The sequence below is a fragment of the Sebastes umbrosus genome, chromosome 3, assembly GCF_015220745.1.
Source record: "Sebastes umbrosus isolate fSebUmb1 chromosome 3, fSebUmb1.pri, whole genome shotgun sequence".
NCBI lineage: Eukaryota > Metazoa > Chordata > Actinopteri > Perciformes > Sebastidae > Sebastes > Sebastes umbrosus.
The window spans coordinates 731,684-751,326 of record NC_051271.1 but is presented as its reverse complement, the minus strand read 5'-3'; the positions used below and the strand labels follow the sequence as shown (position 1 = coordinate 751,326).

Here is a 19,643-nt window from a genome sequence, read left to right as displayed (position 1 = left end):
GGTCATCTCTGTGGTCATGTGACCGTCTCTGTGGTCATGTGACTGTCCCTGTAGTCATGTGACTTTCCCCGTTGTCATTTGACTGTCCCCGTGGTCATGTGACCGTCTCTGTGGTCATGTGACTGTCCCTGTGGTCATGTGACTGTCCCCGTGGTCATGTGACTGTCCCCGTGGTCATGTGACTGTCTCTGTGGTCATGTGACTGTCCCCATGGTCATGTGACTGTCCCCGTGGTCATGTGACTGTCTCTGTGGTCATGTGACTGTCCCTGTGGTCATGTGACTGTCCACGTGGTCATGTGACTGTCCCCGTGGTCATGTGACCGTCTCTGTGGTCATGTGACTGTCCCCGTGGTCATGTGACTGTCCCCGTGGTCATGTGACTGTCTCCGTGGTCATGTGACTGTCTCTGTGGTCATGTGACTGTCCCCGTGGTCATGTAACTGTCCCCGTGGTCATGTGACTGTCCCCGTGGTCATGTGACTGTCCCCGTGGTCGTGTGACCGTCTCTGTGGTCATGTGACCGTCCCTGTGGTCATGTGACTGTCCCCGTGGTCATGTGACTGTCTCCGTGGTCATGTGACTGTCTCTGTGGTCATGTGACTGTCCCTGTGGTCATGTGACTGTCCCCGTGGTCATGTGACTGTCCCCGTGGTCATGTGACTGTCCCTGTGGTCATGTGACTGTCCCCGTGGTCATGTGACTGTCCCTGTGGTCATGTGACTGTCCCCGTGGTCATGTGACTGTCCCTGTGGTCATGTGACTGTCCCCATGGTCATGTGACTGTCCCCATGGTCATCTCTGTGGTCATGTGACCGTCTCTGTGGTCATGTGACTGTCCCTGTGGTCATGTGACTGTCCCCGTGGTCATGTGACTTTCCCTGTGGTCATGTGACTGTCCCCGTGGTCATGTGACTGTCCCTGTGGTCATGTGACTGTCCCCATGGTCATGTGACTGTCCCCATGGTCATCTCTGTGGTCATGTGACTGTCCCCGTGGTCATCCCTGTGGTCATGTGACTGTCCCTGTAGTCATGTGACCGTCTCTGTGGTCATGTGACTGTCCCTGTGGTCATGTGACTGTCCCCGTGGTCATGTGACTGTCCCCGTGGTCATCCCTGTGGTCATGTGACTGTCCCCGTGGTCATGTGACCGTCTCTGTGGTCATGTGACTGTCCCTGTGGTCATGTGACTGTCCCCGTGGTCATGTGACTGTCTCTGTGGTCATGTGACTGTCCCCGTGGTCATGTGACCGTCTCTGTGGTCATGTGACTGTCCCTGTGGTCATGTGACTGTCCCCGTGGTCATGTGACTGTCCCCGTGGTCATGTGACTGTCTCTGTGGTCATGTGACTGTCCCCGTGGTCATGTGACTGTCTCTGTGGTCATGTGACTGTCCCCGTGGTCATGTGACTGTCCCCGTGGTCATGTGACCGTCCCCGTGGTCATGTGACCGTCCCCGTGGTCATGTGACTGTCTCTGTGGTCATGTGACTGTCCCCGTGGTCATGTGACTCTCCCCGTGGTCTCTCAATGAACAGTAGTAGAGATGTCTGTACAGGTGAAGCTGCTCGACCAGTCTTCCCTCAAAGGCGTTCATGTTGGAAAGAAAGTCGGTGCGTAGTAACAGAAATTCAGAGGTGCACGGCGCAGTTAACTCCAGGAGCCTTCTCGCACCACGCGAAATCCGTGATTATGTAATTTTCTGGCACGCGCACCTCACGCCGGCTTCACTACGGCGAGCATAAACCAGGCTTTACTGGTTGGTTGTCCACACAGTGGAGCTGCAGGGATACCCCACGGGAGAAACACACTGACTGCTGAGTGTTTAGTGCAATACTGCTGGAACCAGCATGGACCGACTCAGACCCTCTACTGACCTCAGAGTCTCCAGTCTACAGTGTGGACTCTCCACAAGATCAGACAGCAGCTTCACTCCTGAATCCTTCAGGTTGTTTCCTCTCAGATCCAGCTCTCTCAGATGGGAGGGGTTGGACTTCAGAGCTGAGGCCAGAGAAGCACAGCTGATCTCTGACAACCTGCAGCTCCTCAATCTGAATAAAGAATAAATGATGTAAGTTTAGAAGACAACGTTCCTGCTTGAAATCATTCAATGTTTAATAATGTGTTCAGAGCTGAAGAAGGTTTAGAACGTAGAAGTTTAGAAAATGTAAACTCCAAACACCTGAAGCCAACAGGATGCAGGTTAAAAACTGTCAAATACAAACAGTGAAACAGAGCTCTCATTAATATTAATGACAACGTGCTGCTACTTCAATAAAGACGTAGTGACTTCACCTCTTAAACTCTGACAGCTCCACCAGAGGATCCATCTAAACAAACTCATGTTGAGCAGCCAAACACAAATAAGAACCACAGAAACTGATTCAAGATTCAACTCAACATCTCAAAGTTTCTAAAGATGTCAAATATGTCAGGATGGATTTGTGGTGGAAATGTGAACAAAAGATATTTAAGATAAGACTTTTACAACATATGAAGCTTATGTGAAACATCAGTCAGGAAAAAAAAAACAAATAGTGAATATATTTGTTATTGTCTGATAGCTGAAATAGAGATTATTTATTTATTCCTCATATTTATGTATTTTTTTAATAATTTATTTTAACATGATGGAAGTCAGGTGTTGTGATTTATGAAGGTTTTAAATGTGTAGCTCATCATAGCTCTGCTACTGTCAATGGACTAAACCACTGAAGAAGAAAATGGACTTTAGCATTAAGATACTCAGTGTGGATCAGTATAATATCAGCCTGATGTCTGCAGTTTAGTGTCACCACAACTTTCACATCATATTAATCTCAGTACACAAGTAAAACATGATGTCTGACCTCAGAGTCTCCAGTCTACAGTGTGGACTCTCCAGAAAACCACACAGGAGCTTCACTCCTGAATCCTGCAGCTCGTTCACACTCAGATCCAGCTCTCTCAGATGGGAGGGGTTGGACTTCAGAGCTGAGGCCAGAGAAGCACAGCTGATCTCTGACAACCTGCAGCCACTCAATCTGAATAAAGAATAAATGATGTAAGTTTAGAAGACAACGTTCCAGCTTGAAATCATTCAATTTTTAATAATGTGTTCAGAGCTGAAGAAGGTTTAGAACGTAGAAGTTTAGAAAATGTAAACTCCAAACACCTGAAGCCAACAGGATGCAGGTTAAAAACTGTCAAATACAAACAGTGAAACAGGTCGGTCTGGGTCTGGGTATCATCGGATAATCCGTTTTTCCTTTGGAATTCAGAAAGGAAAAAACGTTTTTTTATTTTTTCGTTTCTGAATCAAAAAATGAAAAACGAACCCAAACCGGGCCGTTTTTTTATTTTTGCGAATTCCTTTTCTCATTATTCATTTTGAATTGAAGAACGGAAGTCACGTGGGTTTTTCGTTTTTTCGTTTTAAACCACAAACGAAAAACGGAATCATGTGGTGCTCTGTTTGTTTTTTGTTTCCAAACGAAAAACGAAAAAAACAAATTAAAAAAACGATCCGATTTTAGTTTCTTCAAGTTTCTTTCTGTCATTTTCTCTTTTGAATCGAGGAGCGGAGAACGGCAGTCACGTGACCAGGAAGTGAAGGCAAACATGTCAAAATAAAAGCCAAGAAGATAGTTTGGTCATTCTATAAAAGTGTAACATCATTTAAGCACAGGATCAAAGTAACAGTAGAAGATAAATAGAATAAATAAATACACAAATAAATACATGCATAGATATTTTTTTGTTTTGTTCTTTTCATTAACACATGAATGTCTTTTATCCAAAAAGTGTGTGATAAATTACAGGGAGGGTCTCTACAGATGTTAAACGAAAAAAATAAAAACTTGTTCTTTCGTTTTTGAATTCAAAACGAATTACGGATTATCCGATGATACCCAGACTCAGACCCTATGCTCGCAGGATAGGCTAATGAGCATGCTATTGGAATGATATCAGGCTCTCCATAGTCTTTATTCATGTGCATTGATATTTGACTATATTGCTATATTTCTGTTACAGTATTGTCTACTGTATATAGTAGTTAAATGTGTCTCATTACACATTGCCTTGTGTTCAGCTCATGTCCAGTCCGTAGGTAATAAGTGTAGTTAATTAAGGCTGCGCTGCCGTGCATGTTCCGGCCACCACATGTCACTGCTTATTCATTACTTTAATTCAGCTATATAGTATTGTGGTAATCAGTGTATATTGTACTGAAAGAAACGTTTTTACAGTATATAGTTGCTGTCAGGTTGTGTGTAAATGTACAGTATATATTGAGTTCACTGTGGCTATATTATTAACATAAGAAATACTGCTGTTTAAGTTGCTTATATTATTTAGGTAAATTGTACGTTACTTTTAGTCAAGTAAGCTGATATTGTATTTGTCTGTTTGTTTCTGTAGGACCACAACACACATAACCTACATCCATCAATAAAGAAGAGAGGATTTAACAGTTATCAGAGAGTGGAGTTTTGTGTCCTGACCGACACCCAGTGGCGAGTGTCATATATCCACCAGCCTAAGAAAGATTCCTCAGTTACACTCATTAATATTAATGACAACGTGCTGCTACTTCAATAAAGACGTAGTGACTTCACCTCTTAAACTCTGACAGCTCCACCAGTGGATCCATCGATACAAACTCATGTTGAGCAGACAAACACAAATAAGAACCACAGAAACTGATTCAAGATTCAACTCAACATCTCAAAGTTTCTAAAGATGTCAAATATGTCATGATGGATTTGTGGTGGAAATGTGAACAAAAGATATTTAAGATAAGACTTTTACAACATATGAAGCTTATGTGAAACATCAGTCAGGAAAAAAAACAAATACTGAATATATTTGTTATTGTCTGATAGCTGAAATAGAGATTATTTATTTATTCCTCATATTCATGTATTTTTTTAATAATTTATTTTAACATGATGGAAGTCAGGTGTTGTGATTTATGAAGGTTTTAAATGTGTAGCTCATCATAGTTCTGCTACTGTCAATGGACTAAACCACTGAAGAAGAAAATGGACTTCAGCATTAAGATACTCAGTGTGGATCAGTATAATATCAGCCTGATGTCTACAGTTTAGTGTCACCACAACTTTCACATCATATTAATCTCAGTACACAAGTAAAAAATGGTGTCTGACCTCAGAGTCTCCAGTCTACAGTGTGAACTCTCCAGAAAACCAGACAGGAGCTTCACTCCTGAATCCTTCAGGTTGTTGTTACTCAGATCCAGCTCTCTCAGATGGGAGGGGTTGGACTTCAGAGCTGAGGCCAGAGAAGCACAGCTGATCTCTGACAAACTGCAGCTCATCAATCTGAATAAAGAATAAATGATGTAAGTTTAGAAGACAACGTTCCTGCTTGAAATCATTCAATGTTTAATAATGTGTTCAGAGCTGAAGAAGGTTTAGAACATAGAAGTTTAGAAAATGTAAACTCCAAACACCTGAAGCCAACAGGATGCAGGTTAAAAACTGTCAAATACAAACAGTGAAACAGAGCTCTCATTGTTAGAAAGGCCTGGACTGTAATAGGACTATGATAATGCAAAGTTCATCATTGGTTTTGTATGAATGTTCCTATTGTTTATTAGGTGTATAATAATTGTTTGACTTAATGTCTGGGTATCATCGGATAATCCGTAATTCCTTTTGAATTCAAAAACGAAAAAATGTTTTTTTATTGTTTTTTCGTTTTAAACCAAAAACGAAAAATGGAATCACGTGGTGCTCTGTTTGTTTTTTGTTTCCAAACGAAAAACGAAAAAAACAAATTAAAAAACGATCCGATTTTAGTTTCTTCAAGTTTCTTTCTGTCATTTTCTCTTTTGAATCGAAGAGCGGAGAACGGCAGTCACGTGACCAGGAAGTGAAGGCAAACATGTCAAAATAAAAGCCAAGAAGATAGTTTGGTCATTCTATAAAAGTGTAACATTATTTAAGCACAGGATCAAAGTAACAGTAGAAGATAAATAGAATAAATAAATACACAAATAAATACATACATAGATATTTTTTTGTTTTGTTCTTTTAATTAACACATGAATGTCTTTTATCCAAAAAGTGTGTGATAAATTACAGGGAGGGTCTCTACAGATGTTATACAACAGGGAGGGTCTCTACAGATGCCACTTCATCACTCCAGATACTGTAGATTTAACAGATACCTGCTGTCTTCAGATGGCTGTAAAGAGTCACCCGAGTAAAGGAAAGGCCTTCAGTACAGTTCTACTGTCATGACAGACAGAGCTTTATTCTGTCTAGCTAGCATTAATGTCATAACCACTGGTTGAAAAATCAGCCTTATCATGATGTAGAACAAATTAACTAAATTACATATTATACCAAATAGACTAGAAATGATTGAAAAGCATCATAAACCACCAAACAGAATACAGAAAGTTAGTGATTTCAGTTTTTTAGTGAACTCAGGCTGATTAATCATCATATTAGACTATGATGTCTGAAGGTTGGCAAACATGCTGATCAACCATACTTATCTATCATTGACCATGTTTATTGACTTGACTTTTCATCTTTAAATGCGTCAAAATTGAAAATTTGACTGAAAAGAAAATCCTTGGGGATTTTAGGAGTGGTGACCTCTGACCCCTACGGTGACCTCTGACCCCTACGGTGGGTAACGTCACAGAAGGCCTACTCATCAAATGCACTGACTTCACTGATACCGAATCTCCCTCCAAACTAAATTGTAAAGCTGACGGCCCCTCAATATGATCTGATCAATACAATCAAACTGTATTGTCCACCAGGCTGGAAATTTGTCTTCAGCTCACAAAACACAGAAAACAACAGACATTAAAAACCAGACAGCAGTTAGTAAAAAACAAAGACAGGTTATGTTACACATTAAAACAGTTCATGTCAGTGTCTGTGGCTCAGATCTGCTCAGTCACTGTGTTGAGTTAAGAGTATTGATGGCATTTGGGATGAAAGACTTTTTAAACACATGTTTAGTTGCCAGAGGGGCTCTATAGCGCCTCCCGACTGGCTGCAGAGAGGATGGGAGCTATCTGCCAGGATGCTCCTCGCTTTCTTCCTCGTCCTTTCTGTAAAAAGTTGAGTCAAGGGCTTTTGGGGTTTACCAACTATTTTGCCTGCCATTGACACAATCCTAGACAGTTTATTCTTCTATCTACAGTGTAGGTGACCGTACCAGGCAGGAAGGTTAAAGGTTAAAACACTCTCAACAATAGTTTTGTACACTAATTCTAAAATCTGCCGGCTGACACCGAGGCCACTAAGTTTCCTTAGAAGATAAAGTCGCTGTGAGCATCTCTTGAAAATATACTCTGTATTTACAGAGAAGCTCACCTGGGTGTCCAGGACTGTACCGAGGTATTTAAAGTGTTCCACAGTTTCAACATGTTGGCCATCAAGTGAAACTGGCTCTGTGATCAGATGTTGTTTTGTGCAGCACATGATTAATTCTTTCGTCTCAGCCACATTGATTTCTAGCTGGCTAGTGTGACACCGTGTCTGAAGGGCTGTAGTGTGGGCCAGATAGACAGCTTCACCTAGTGGGCCTGTTTCCTGTAAAAGGCCAACTAAGGCCATGTCATCCACATACTTAAACAGTCTAAAATGTTTCTCATTGATCATAAATTCATTAGTAAAAAGAGAGAATAGCACAGGGGAAAGAACACAGCCTTGTGGGCAGCCTGTCTGACATGTTCTCCCTGACACAGATCCTCTGATCCACACAACTAACCCTGTGTTGATGTTGAGATCAAGGAGCCTTTTCAGGAGAATATGCGTCTTCATTGAGTTAAAAGCTGAGCTAAAGTCCACAAATAAAGCTCTGGCATAACCTTTAGGATGCATAAGGTGTTTTGTGGACGGTGTTAAGCAGAGTCAGCACAGCGTCGTCTGGGACTCTGTCGCTCTTATTTAAGTGAACTGGAGCAGATCTAGCTTAGTCGCCACTGTGCTGGTCAGGTGGCTGGCAATAACTCATTCCATGGTTTTACACAATATGGAGGTTATTGCGATGGGCTGAAGATCATTTGGCTTACTTGCGCCTGGCTTTTTTAGCACAGGCCTAATTATTGAGAATTTCCATGATTTTGGCATAGTGCATGTGTCTAGGATATATAATTAATTTGGCTTTTTTAGGTACAGTATGTATTTATTTATTCTATTTATCTTCTACTGTTACCTCCATCCTGTGCTTAAATAATGTTACACTTTTATAGAATGACCAAACTATCTTCTTGGCTTTTATTTTGACATGTTTGCCTTCACTTCCTGGTCACGTGACTGCCGTTCTCCGCTCTTCGATTCAAAAGAGAAAATGACAGAAAGAAACTTGAAGAAACTAAATCGGATCGTTTTTTTAATTTGTTTTTTTCGTTTTTCGTTTGGAAACAAAAAACAAACAGAGCACCACAAGATTTCATTTTTCGTTTTTGGTTTAAAATGAAAAAACAAAAAAAACACGTGACTCCTGTTCTTCAATTAAAAATGAATAATGAGAAAAGGAATTCGCAAAAACAAAAAACGGCCCGGTTTTGATCCGTTTTTCCTTTTTTGATTCAGAAACCAAAAAACAAAAAACGGCCGTTTAAAACGAAAAAAATAAAAACTTGTTCTTTCGTTTTTGAATTCAAAACGAATTACGGATTATCCGATGATACCCAGACTCAGACCCTGTGCTCGCAGGATAGGCTAATGAGCATGCTATTGGAATGATATCAGGCTCTCCATAGTCTTTATTCACGTGCATTGATATTTGACTATATTGCTATATTTCTGTTTCAGTATTGTCTACTGTATATAGTAGTTAAATGTGTCTCATTACACATTGCCTCGTATTCAGCTCATGTTCAGTCCGTAGGTAATAAGTGTCGTTAATTAAGGCTGCGCTGCCGTGCATGTTCCGGCCACCACATGTCACTGCTTATTCATTACTGTTTAAGTTGCTTATATTATTTAGGTAAATTGTAAGTTACTTTTAGTCAAGTAAGCTGATATTGTATTTGTCTGTTTGTTTCTGTAGGACCACAACACACATAACCTACATCCATCAATAAAGAAGAGAGGATTTAACAGTTATCAGAGAGTGGAGTTTTGTGTCCTGACCGACACCCAGTGGCGAGTGTCATATATCCACCAGCCTAAGAAAGATTCCTCAGTTACACTCATTAATATTAATGACAACGTGCTGCTACTTCAATAAAGACGTAGTGACTTCACCTCTTAAACTCTGACAGCTCCACCAGTGGATCCATCGATACAAACTCATGTTGAGCAGCCAAACACAAATAAGAACCACAGAAACTGATTCAAGATTCAACTCAAGATCTCAAAGCTTCTAAAGATGTCAAATATGTCAGGATGGATTTGTGGTGGAAATGTGAACAAAAGATATTTAAGATAAGACTTTTACAACATATGAAGCTTATGTGAAACATCAGTCAGGAAAAAAAACAAATAGTGAATATATTTGTTATTGTCTGATAGCTGAAATAGAGATTATTTATTTATTCCTCATATTTATGTATTTTTTTAATAATTTATTTTAACATGATGGAAGTCAGGTGTTGTGATTTATGAAGGTTTTAAATGTGTAGCTCATCATAGCTCTGCCACAGTCAATGGACTAAACCACTGAAGAAGAAAATGGACTTCAGCATTAAGATACTCAGTGTGGATCAGTATAATATCAGCCTGATGTCTGCAGTTTAGTGTCACCACAACTTTCACATCATATTAATCTCAGTACACAAGTAAAAAATGGTGTCTGACCTCAGAGTCTCCAGTCTACAGTGTGGACTCTCCAGAAAACCACACAGGAGCTTCACTCCTGAATCCTTCAGGTCGTTGAGGCTCAGATCCAGCTCTCTCAGATGGGAGGGGTTGGACTTCAGAGCTGAGGCCAGGGAAGCACAGCTGATCTCTGACAACCTGCAGTACCTCAATCTGAATAAAGAATAAATGATGTAAGTTTAGAAGACAACGTTCCAGCTTGAAATCATTCAATGTTTAATAATGTGTTCAGAGCTGAAGAAGGTTTAGAACGTAGAAGTTTAGAAAATGTAAACTCCAAACACCTGAAGCCAACAGGATGCAGGTTAAAAACTGTCAAATACAAACAGTGAAACAGAGCTCTCATTAATATTAATGACAACGTGCTGCTACTTCAATAAAGACGTAGTGACTTCACCTCTTAAACTCTGACAGCTCCACCAGTGGATCCATCGATACAAACTCATGTTGAGCAGCCAAACACAAATAAGAACCACAGAAACTGATTCAAGATTCAACTCAACATCTCAAAGCTTCTAAAGATGTCAAATATGTCAGGATGGATTTGTGGTGGAAATGTGAACAAAAGATATTTAAGATAAGACTTTTACAACATATGAAGCTTATGTGAAACATCAGTCAGGAAAAAAAACAAAAAGTGATTATATTTGTTATTGTCTGATAGCTGAAATAGAGATTATTTATTTATTCCTCATATTTATGTATTTTTTTAATAATTTATTTTAACATGATGAAGTCAGGTGTTGTGATTTATGAAGGTTTTAAATGTGTAGCTCATCATAGCTCTGCCACTGTCAATGGACTAAACCACTGAAGGAGAAAATGGACTTTAGCATTAAGAGACTCAGTGTGGATCAGTATAATATCAGCCTTATGTCTGCAGTTTAGTGTCACCACAACTTTCACATCATATTAATCTCAGTACACAAGTAAAAAATGGTGTCTGACCTCAGAGTCTCCAGTCTACAGTGTGGACTCTCCAGAAAACCAGAGAGAAGCTTCACTCCTGAATCCTGCAGGTTGTTTCTACTCAGATCCAACTCTCTCAGATGGGAGGGGTTGGACTTCAGAGCTGAGGCCAGAGAAGCACAGCTGATCTCTGACAAACTGCAGCCCATCAATCTGAATAAAGAATAAATGATGAAGATAAAATCACTTTATAATCCAGTCAGATGTGTTCAGGTTTTAAATGTGTAGCTCAGCATCACTATGTCCTAATCAATGAGCTTTTCCCTAAAATGAGTAGAGTGATTTTGTCATTATGTTATTGTGGATCATCATAATGTCAGCCTTCTACAGACATCATACAGATGTCACCACAACATTCATACACCTGATCATGTCAACACACATCAATAACATGCTGCTGATCTCTGTGTTCATCTATGTGTGTGTGCTGAAGGATCAATATCAATGATCAGACATTATTTGTGGAACACGTTGAAACAATCAGAAACCAGAGAAATATTTCTACTTCATGAAGTAAACTTGATCAATGTAAAACAGATATGAGTTCAGAGGATCTTCTGTATCCAGATGTGACCATTTACCAACAATGATAAACATTAATTTACTTTAACAACTAACAGTGGACATTTTCTACACTTTCTTTAAGAAACAAGTCTTTAGTGACTGCAGACTGAATTTAGTTCAAGAAACATGAAAATATGAAGAAAAGGACATTAACAACTTTATGGATGTAAGTTATGTTTGTACATAAATCCGGTTCAATTGTTAATTAAACATATAAGATGTATAATAGTAACAGAGAGTCAGTGAACTGACCTCAGAGTCTCCAGTCTACAGTGTGGACTCTCCAGAAAACCACACAGGAGCTTCACTCCTGAATCCTTCAGCTCGTTGTTACTCAGATCCAGCGCTCTCAGATGGGAGGGGTTGGACTTCAGAGCTGAGGCCAGAGAAGCACAGCTGATCTCTGACAACCTGCAGCCCCACAATCTGAATAAAGAATAAATGATGTAAGTTTAGAAGACAACGTTCCAGCTTGAAATCATTCAATGTTTAATAATGTGTTCAGAGCTGAAGAAGGTTTAGAACGTTGAAGTTTAGAAAATGTAAACTCCAAACACCTGAAGCCAACAGGATGCAGGTTAAAAACTGTCAAATACAAACAGTGAAACAGGTCGGTCTGGGTCTGGGTATCATTGGATAATCCGTTTTTCTTTTGGAATTCAGAAAGGAAAAAACGTTTTTTTATTTTTTTGTTTTTTTCGTTTCTGAATCAAAAAATGAAAAACGAACCCAAACCGGGCCGTTTTTTGTTTTTGCGAATTCCTTTTCTCATTATTCATTTTGAATTGAAGAACGGGAGTCACGTGGGTTTTTCGTTTTTTCGTTTTAAACCACAAACGAAAAATGGAATCACGTGGTGCTCTGTTTGTTTTTTGTTTCCAAACGAAAAACGAAAAAACCAAATTAAAAAAACGATCCGATTTTAGTTTCTTCAAGTTTCTTTCTGTCATTTTCTCTTTTGAATCGAAGAGCGGAGAACGGCAGTCACGTGACCAGGAAGTGAAGGCAAACATGTCAAAATAAAAGCCAAGAAGATAGTTTGGTCATTCTATAAAAGTGTAACATTATTTAAGCACAGGATCAAAGTAACAGTAGAAGATAAATAGAATAAATAAATACACAAATAAATACATACATAGATATTTTTTTTTTTGTTCTTTTCATTAACACATGAATGTCTTTTATCCAAAAAGTGTGTGATAAATTACAGGGAGGGTTTCTACAGATGTTATACAACAGGGAGGGTCTCTACAGATGTTATACAGAACTCTCGCATAATTGACACTTTTCTCTCTCACACTCTTACTATGGGCTGTTTCTTTATGTCGGCAGGTGAGAAGCACTATGTGGCTACTCCTTTCAACACACCTGACACTTCCACCTGATCCCTTCACTCCATTAGGAAGGCTGTAGCCGAGTAGTTCTACATCATGATAATGCTGATTTTTCAACAAGCGATTATGACATTAATGCCAGCTAGACAGAATAAAGCTCTGTCACCACGTGATTCCATTTTTCGTTTGTGGTTTAAAACGAAAAAACGAAAAACCCACGTGACTTCCGTTCTTCAATTCAAAACGAGTAATGAGAAAAGGAATTCGCAAAAACAAAAAAACGGCCCGGTTTGGGTTCGTTTTTAATTTTTTGATTCAGAAACGAAAAACGAGAAAACGGCCGTTTTCTCGTTTTTGGTTTAAAACGAAAAAATTAAAAAAAAGTTTTTTCCTTTCTGAATTCCAAAGGAAAAACGGATTATCCGATGATACCCAGACCGAAACAGAGCTCTCATTGTTAGAAAGGTCTGGACTGTAATAGGACTATGATAATGCAAAGTTCATAATTTGTTTTGTATGAATGTTCCTAATGTTTATTAGGTGTATAATCATTTTATGACTTAATTGGTCTGGGTATCATCGGATAATCCGTAATTCCTTTGGAATTTAAAAACGAAAAAACTTTTTTTTTTGTTTTTCGTTTTTCGTTTCAGAAAAAAAACGGATCCAACCCGGGCCGTTTTAGTTTTTTGCGAATTCCTTTTATCATCATTCATTTTTGACCGAAGAACAGGAGTCACGTGGGTTTCTTGTTTTTTCGTTTTAAACCAAAAACGAAAAATGGAATCACGTTGGTCTGGGTATCATCGGATAATCCATAATTCCTTTGGAATATCAATAACATGCTGCTGATCTCAGTCAAGTCTGGAATTAGAGGATCAATATCAAATCAGACGTTGGACTTCATTACTTCATTTATTACATGGCCTTCTTCTCACTGTATCTGGGAGCTTAGCAGGTTTATGTAATTTACAGGAAAGGTCCACATTTGTTCAAGTGTGTCTGTAAACAACAGCCACATGTTATATGTACATTAAAAGAGTTATTGGTGGCAATAATCATTCCTCCTGTGAAGTGGTCCCTTCATAACACAACTACACTGTAAGAAATGACCTCAGAAGTTCAACTGAAATTAATATGAAGATTCAGCAGTCTGAGTCGGACAAATCAAGTAGGTGTTTACTAGGACGATTCAACTATTTCCGTATTCAATACTATCACGATTCGATATGTATTGTGATAGTATTGTGAATTTTGTTAACTTTTTTAACACTACAACATTAAATTTTTTATCCAGCAACCCAAAAATCAAAGAATAAAGACATTTCCCTCACAGATTAGTGGTATTTTCTTTTTAATTTATAAGGGACATGTAATGTTTTATACTTCTGGTGAATATAATCCATCGATCTTATTTCCATAGATGTATTTAGTAGATACAGTTCCCTTTGTTAACACCTTATTTTGAAAAGCGGACGTAGTCCCACGTGTCTACTTCCTGTAACTTCTCCAAGGTGGTCTCTAGCTCTCCCGTCAGCTCCGTTCTCTGTATCCATCCATGGTCAGCTCCATCGGGCCGTTTCAATGCAGAGAACATAAATGTCAGTATCTGGGTGCTCTACAGTCGTAGCGTCGGCCCGTTTGACCACGGAGACGAGAGCGACGGCCGGCTCCACCGCCACGTTACTGTCATACCATAACGTTTCCTGTCCGTGACAGAGTTAGCATGCAGCTTTAGCTCTGCTCTGTCTAGCTCTGCTTTTCCTGTCAATGTGTGAAACCCAAAGTGTTTCCATCCTTTACTGGATGTGTAGTGTTTACCACGCTGGATTTAACATGGGAGGGTGCAGGTCGTATCCACGCTGACCCTCCAATGGTTTAGACTCTGAGGTTTGTTTTGGTTGGAACGGATATGACGTCACGTTACTCAGACTACAACAATTAATGCGGTAACTTCCTTCTACCTCCACAGAGACTCAAATGAAGCAAATATATTGATTCTGGCGTTACAACATATATTTAGAAATCGTTAAAAAATAAATAAATTGCGATATATAGCTGAATTGATTTTTTTGCCGCCCCTAGTGTCTACCAAAGTTACAGACTGTTTAGTACCAACTTCCCTCTTTGAGTTACTAATCCTCCTGCAGCTCAACAAGGAAACTGTCAAACAAAACATACTGACTGGATACATACTAAGGCTAGGCAATATATCCATATTATATCGATATCGTGATATGAGACGAGATATCATCTTAGATTGTTGATATTGTGATATGGCATAAGGGTTGTCTTTTCCTGGTTTTAAAGGCTACATTACAGTAAAGTGATGTCATTTTCTGAACTTACCAGACTGTTCTATTATTTGTCATTTACACTTCGTCATGAGATCCACATTACTGATGGTTATTTATCAGAAATCTCATTGTGTAAATATTTTGTGAAAGCACCAATGGTCAACCCTACAATATTGTGTCAATATCGATATCGAAGTATTTGGTCAAAAATATAGTGATATTTGATTTGCCTCCGATTAGTTTAAGATGAACTTTGCAGGTCATTTTACACAGAACAAGACTGTGGATTTAGTCCTCATCTCGTAACACTCATGTTAAACGGGGATGGCTTCACAGACAGAAGGAATGATGACAGACGTCAATAACTCTTTGAATGTACATATGAACATGTGAGTATTGTATTCAGATAGACTTGAAAAAAATATGAACCTGCAAAGATGTTTCTGATGCAGAATATTTATTTGGTTTTTGTTGTAATATAAATGTCTGCAGCTTAAAAGAATTAGACAATGCTGACATGAAAACAGAGCACAGTTAGATCTGCTGTCAAAAAGAACGCAGGAATAACTTAGAACCATAGAAACCTCTAATTAGATGGTGTCGTTCATAATCATCACTTATATGCCTTTAAGTTGTCGCAATATGTGTTTGTTGAAGAGTGCTGCACCTTTAAACATGTTCAAATAGAGAGCTACAGGAATGAATCCTAAAACCCAGAGATGAGTCAGCATGTTAGCACTTCCTGTTCCCTCGTCTGTTAGAAACCTGAAATAGGGTCTGTGGTTAAAGGTCCAGAGTGTAGGATCTGGCAGTGTCTAGCGGTGAGGTGAGGAGATTACAACCAACTGAAGCCTCTCCTGTGTGCCAAGCGTGTTGGAGAGCTATGGTGGCCGTCCTGAAAACGTGAAAGTCCCTCTCTAGAGCCATCTGGAGCAGAGCCAGTGCAGAGAGTGTGTGTACAAACTACATGAGCTACAGTCAGTGAACTGACCTCAGAGTCTCCAGTCTACAGTTTGGACTCTCCAGTCCAGCAGACAGCAGTTTCAATCCTGAATCCTCCAGGTCGTTTTCACTCAGGTTCAGCTCTCTCAGATGGGAGGGGTTGGACTTCAGAGCTGAGGCCACAACTTCACAGTGAGTATCTGAGAGTCTACAGCCAGAAAGTCTGTCATGACACAAAAATTACAAAATATGTTATTATGAAAGAGGACAGTTAATATTTACCTCATGCATTTGATGACTAAACAGTTTGATATATACTTCTTTGATTAACATTTGCTCCTCACATCAGTGGTTCAGCTAATCTTATCTCACTGTTTGACATGAAACAATAATTCTCATCACTCTCTCTCAAACCTGCAGACTTTTAATCTTTGTTTTTCTTTAATCTTGCAGATGAAGAGAGAGAACATGTAGTTACATTGAGGCTTCCCTAATGTCCAGTCTGTCAGTGAGATCTGATCCCAGGTGTGTCTCCACAAAGTTAGCATGAGGCCTTCTTGATTAGAAAAGCATTTTTAAAACTCAGTGAATAAGTAATAATAATACAGTTGATAAAGTTGACCTCTAGCTACCTGCTGCTGTCAGGTTCACATCCATAAATGGGAAAATTTAGTGACTGCTGCCAAACGGCAGAGAAATGAAACAGATCATGTAATAATATTAGACCTGTACATGATCAAACATTCATATAATTAGATATTTTGATGACTGCATGGCGTTTTGTCATTAACACTCTTTTCTGAGCATCAAACATATTCAGCTCACAAACACAATTAATGAACCAATAAGGTTTCATTATTTTCAACATAATGTCATCAGAAAGATGTTATCAGTGTTTCAGCATTAAAAACACAACATTGATCTTTGGTGTGTTTAAGATCTCTTGAAAGTCTGAATTCTACCATTCTGCTGTTATATATTCATCAGACGGCTGTTATTGGTGGAAGCTGTGTATTTCCTGTTACTACTCTTCTCTACAGCAACAAGAGAGAGAAACACCTGAGTTTCCTTCTGTGAGGAACAGAATAAAAGGAAAGACTTAAAAACACAATTATGGAACACAACTTGAATTTATGAGAAATAAAATGCACCATTGCTCGATTCAACACACTCAGGGGTTTTACAACAACTATCTTGGTCTCGTATGATCAGTAGTTTACGGTGGCTAATGCTAGAGTTGGGTGATTTTCGGTTTTACCCATCCGGTCCGGTCCGGTCCGGTGTACGAGCTTAAACCGGTTTGATTTTATGCTAACCGGCGGAACCGACATTTGTCATTATGACACATTCTGGCAAATTAAAAAGTATCCTACATCAACAACCTGTGCCGACAGTCACAGTGCTAAATCCAGCCTGTATTGCATTACTAATAAGCAATATGACAACGTGATTAACGTAATATTATGATATTATGCTGGTATAGAAACAAGAAGAGGTTTGTTTACGAGGAAGTTCATGTGTTTTTTGGGGTGACGAGACGAGACATGGCAGAGCTGGTCTCATTCATTCATTCATTATCTGTAAAACTGCGGCAACATTTTGGATTTGAAGCCAACGAAAGAGATGAGCCCAAAAACACACGAGGTAAGGTGTAATGTGGTGCCGCTTCTTCTTCTTCTTTAGTGTTTATTGGCGGTTAGCAAACCAGCTTAGAGGTGCATTACTGCCATCAAGTGGACTGGAGTCGCTCCACTCTCATTCATGGGCTCTCTGCTGCTGCTGAGTGAAGTGCAACACCTCGTGGTAAGATTCGGTACACCAGTCCGGTCCAGTGTTTGGCTTAATATCAAACCAGATTGAAATATTTTACACTGGCACAACCCAAGCTAATGCTAATGTTAAAACTTTAGATTGCTCTACTTTATAGCTGCGGTGGTTATGTCAAAGCAAGCAACTAATACACCTATTTGGAAATGACCTCTGCTAAATGTATTTCACCGATGTTTCTGACTGTGAGTAACAGCTACCGGGGTCTGTTTCTTCCTGTGAATCAGAGTGTATTTCACTGGTGTTCCTAACCGTGAGTAGCTGCAAGCAGCAACACTACAAGCCAAGCATTCGGCCCGTTCTGAACAGACATGCTCTGAACGGACCGTCTGGATGAAATTAGAAGAAGAAGAAATGAGAAATCGACTCGCCCCCCCGCCTCGTCCTCCTCGCCGCCGGGAGGCTGCTTCGCCGGGAGTAGAGTGTGCGGCAGCTCCAGGAGACGTACCCCTAGTTAGCAGTTAGCTCATATTCAGCCAGTGTAAACCCAGCACCAGGACTCTGATCCCAGGACCGCCCCGACTCCCCACCGGATCAGCAAACGTTCTGTTGCTGCCGTTACACCGGTTAGACCCAGCGCTCCACCAGACAGCTGATCTTTTGTTCTTTTCATTTGTTTTACCAGGTTCACATGTCGTCTCCATCACCCAAAAACATAAATCAGAAAAAACTGTAAAATGTAACAATTATTAGAAATAAATAGAATAAGTGTTCATTAACTTGACAGCTAGAAACACAAACTACTGAAACATTTTGAAGTCAACATCTGAAACAGCTCAAGAACATCTGTGACCAAATACAACTGACATATTCATGTAATAAACACGTGGAACACTTATAAGAATATTATATTTTAAGAATAATTTATAGTGTGTATATTTGAAGAACTAAACTACTAATCTACACTGATCTATAAAGTTAATCACATCTGGACTTACAGAGCTTTTCTGCAGTTCCTCACAGCTGGAATCAGTCTCCGTCGTCCCTCTAGTGATGTGTTGTACTTCTTCAGGTCCAACTCATCCGGAACCTCCTCTAACATCTGCAGCATGTAGGCCAGAGCTGAGCAGTGGATCTCAGAGAGTTTCTTCTCTGATCTGTTCTCTGACTTCAGGAACTCTTGGATCTCCTGATGTACCGAGTGGTCGTTCATCTCCGTCAGACAGTGGAAGATGTTGATGCTTCTTTCAGGAGAGGTATTATCTCTGTTCATCTTCTTCAGGTTTTTAATGGCTCTCTGGATGCTTCCTGAACTGTTCTTTGTCCAACCCAACAGACCTCCTAAGAGCTTCTGGTTTGACTCCACAGAGAGGCCATGAAGGAAGCGAACAAACAGGTCCAGGTGGCCATTTTTACTTTCGAGGGATTTCTCCATGGCTCTCTTCAGGAAGACATCCAGAGATGGGTAATGATCATTGTTGCCACGACTAGCACGGCTTCCAAAATACTTAGAGATGTTGAGAAAAGACTTTGGGTTTGACTCTCTGTGCTTGAAGTCTTCTCCCAGGAAGGCCTTCAGTACCTTTGTGTTCCTGTTTGTGTAACAGTGGAACATGTAGACAGCAGCCAGAAACTCCTGAACGCTCAGGTGAACAAAGCTGTAGACTGTTTCCTTGAAGATCACACTCTCTCTTTTGAAGATCTCTGTACAAACTCCTGAGTACACCGAGGCCTCTGTGACATCCAGACCACACCGCTCCAGGTCTTCTTGGTAGAACATGATGTTTCCTTTCTCCAGCTGTTCAAACGCCAGCCTCCCCAGCTTCAGAAGAACTTTCCTCTCAGCTTCCGTCAGCTCCTGTGGACTCGTCTCATGTCCCTCACCATACTTCTGCTTCTTCCTCTTTGTCTGAACCACCAGGAAGTGTGAGTACATGTCAGTCAGGGTCTTGGGCAGCTCTCCACTCTGGTCTG

General features: G+C 40.0%; 2 protein-coding genes and 1 long non-coding RNA gene across 4 annotated transcripts in view; 1 reads left to right on the top strand and 2 right to left on the bottom strand.

Moving 5' to 3' along the window:
- The window catches only part of LOC119484981 (NACHT, LRR and PYD domains-containing protein 12-like), a 956,516-nt gene that overhangs the window by 869,940 nt on the left and 66,933 nt on the right, over window positions 1-19,643 (top strand). The window lies entirely within an intron of this gene.
- Window positions 1-19,643, bottom strand: part of LOC119485014 — a 59,830-nt gene that overhangs the window by 13,294 nt on the left and 26,893 nt on the right. The gene's annotated exons all lie outside the window — the stretch shown is intronic.
- Window positions 2,964-18,366, bottom strand: LOC119485045. Its single transcript, XR_005206164.1, has 3 exons — window positions 18,178-18,366; window positions 15,952-16,125; window positions 2,964-3,022 (listed from the first exon to the last, which is right to left on the bottom strand). It is a non-coding gene; the product is annotated as an uncharacterized LOC119485045 (long non-coding RNA).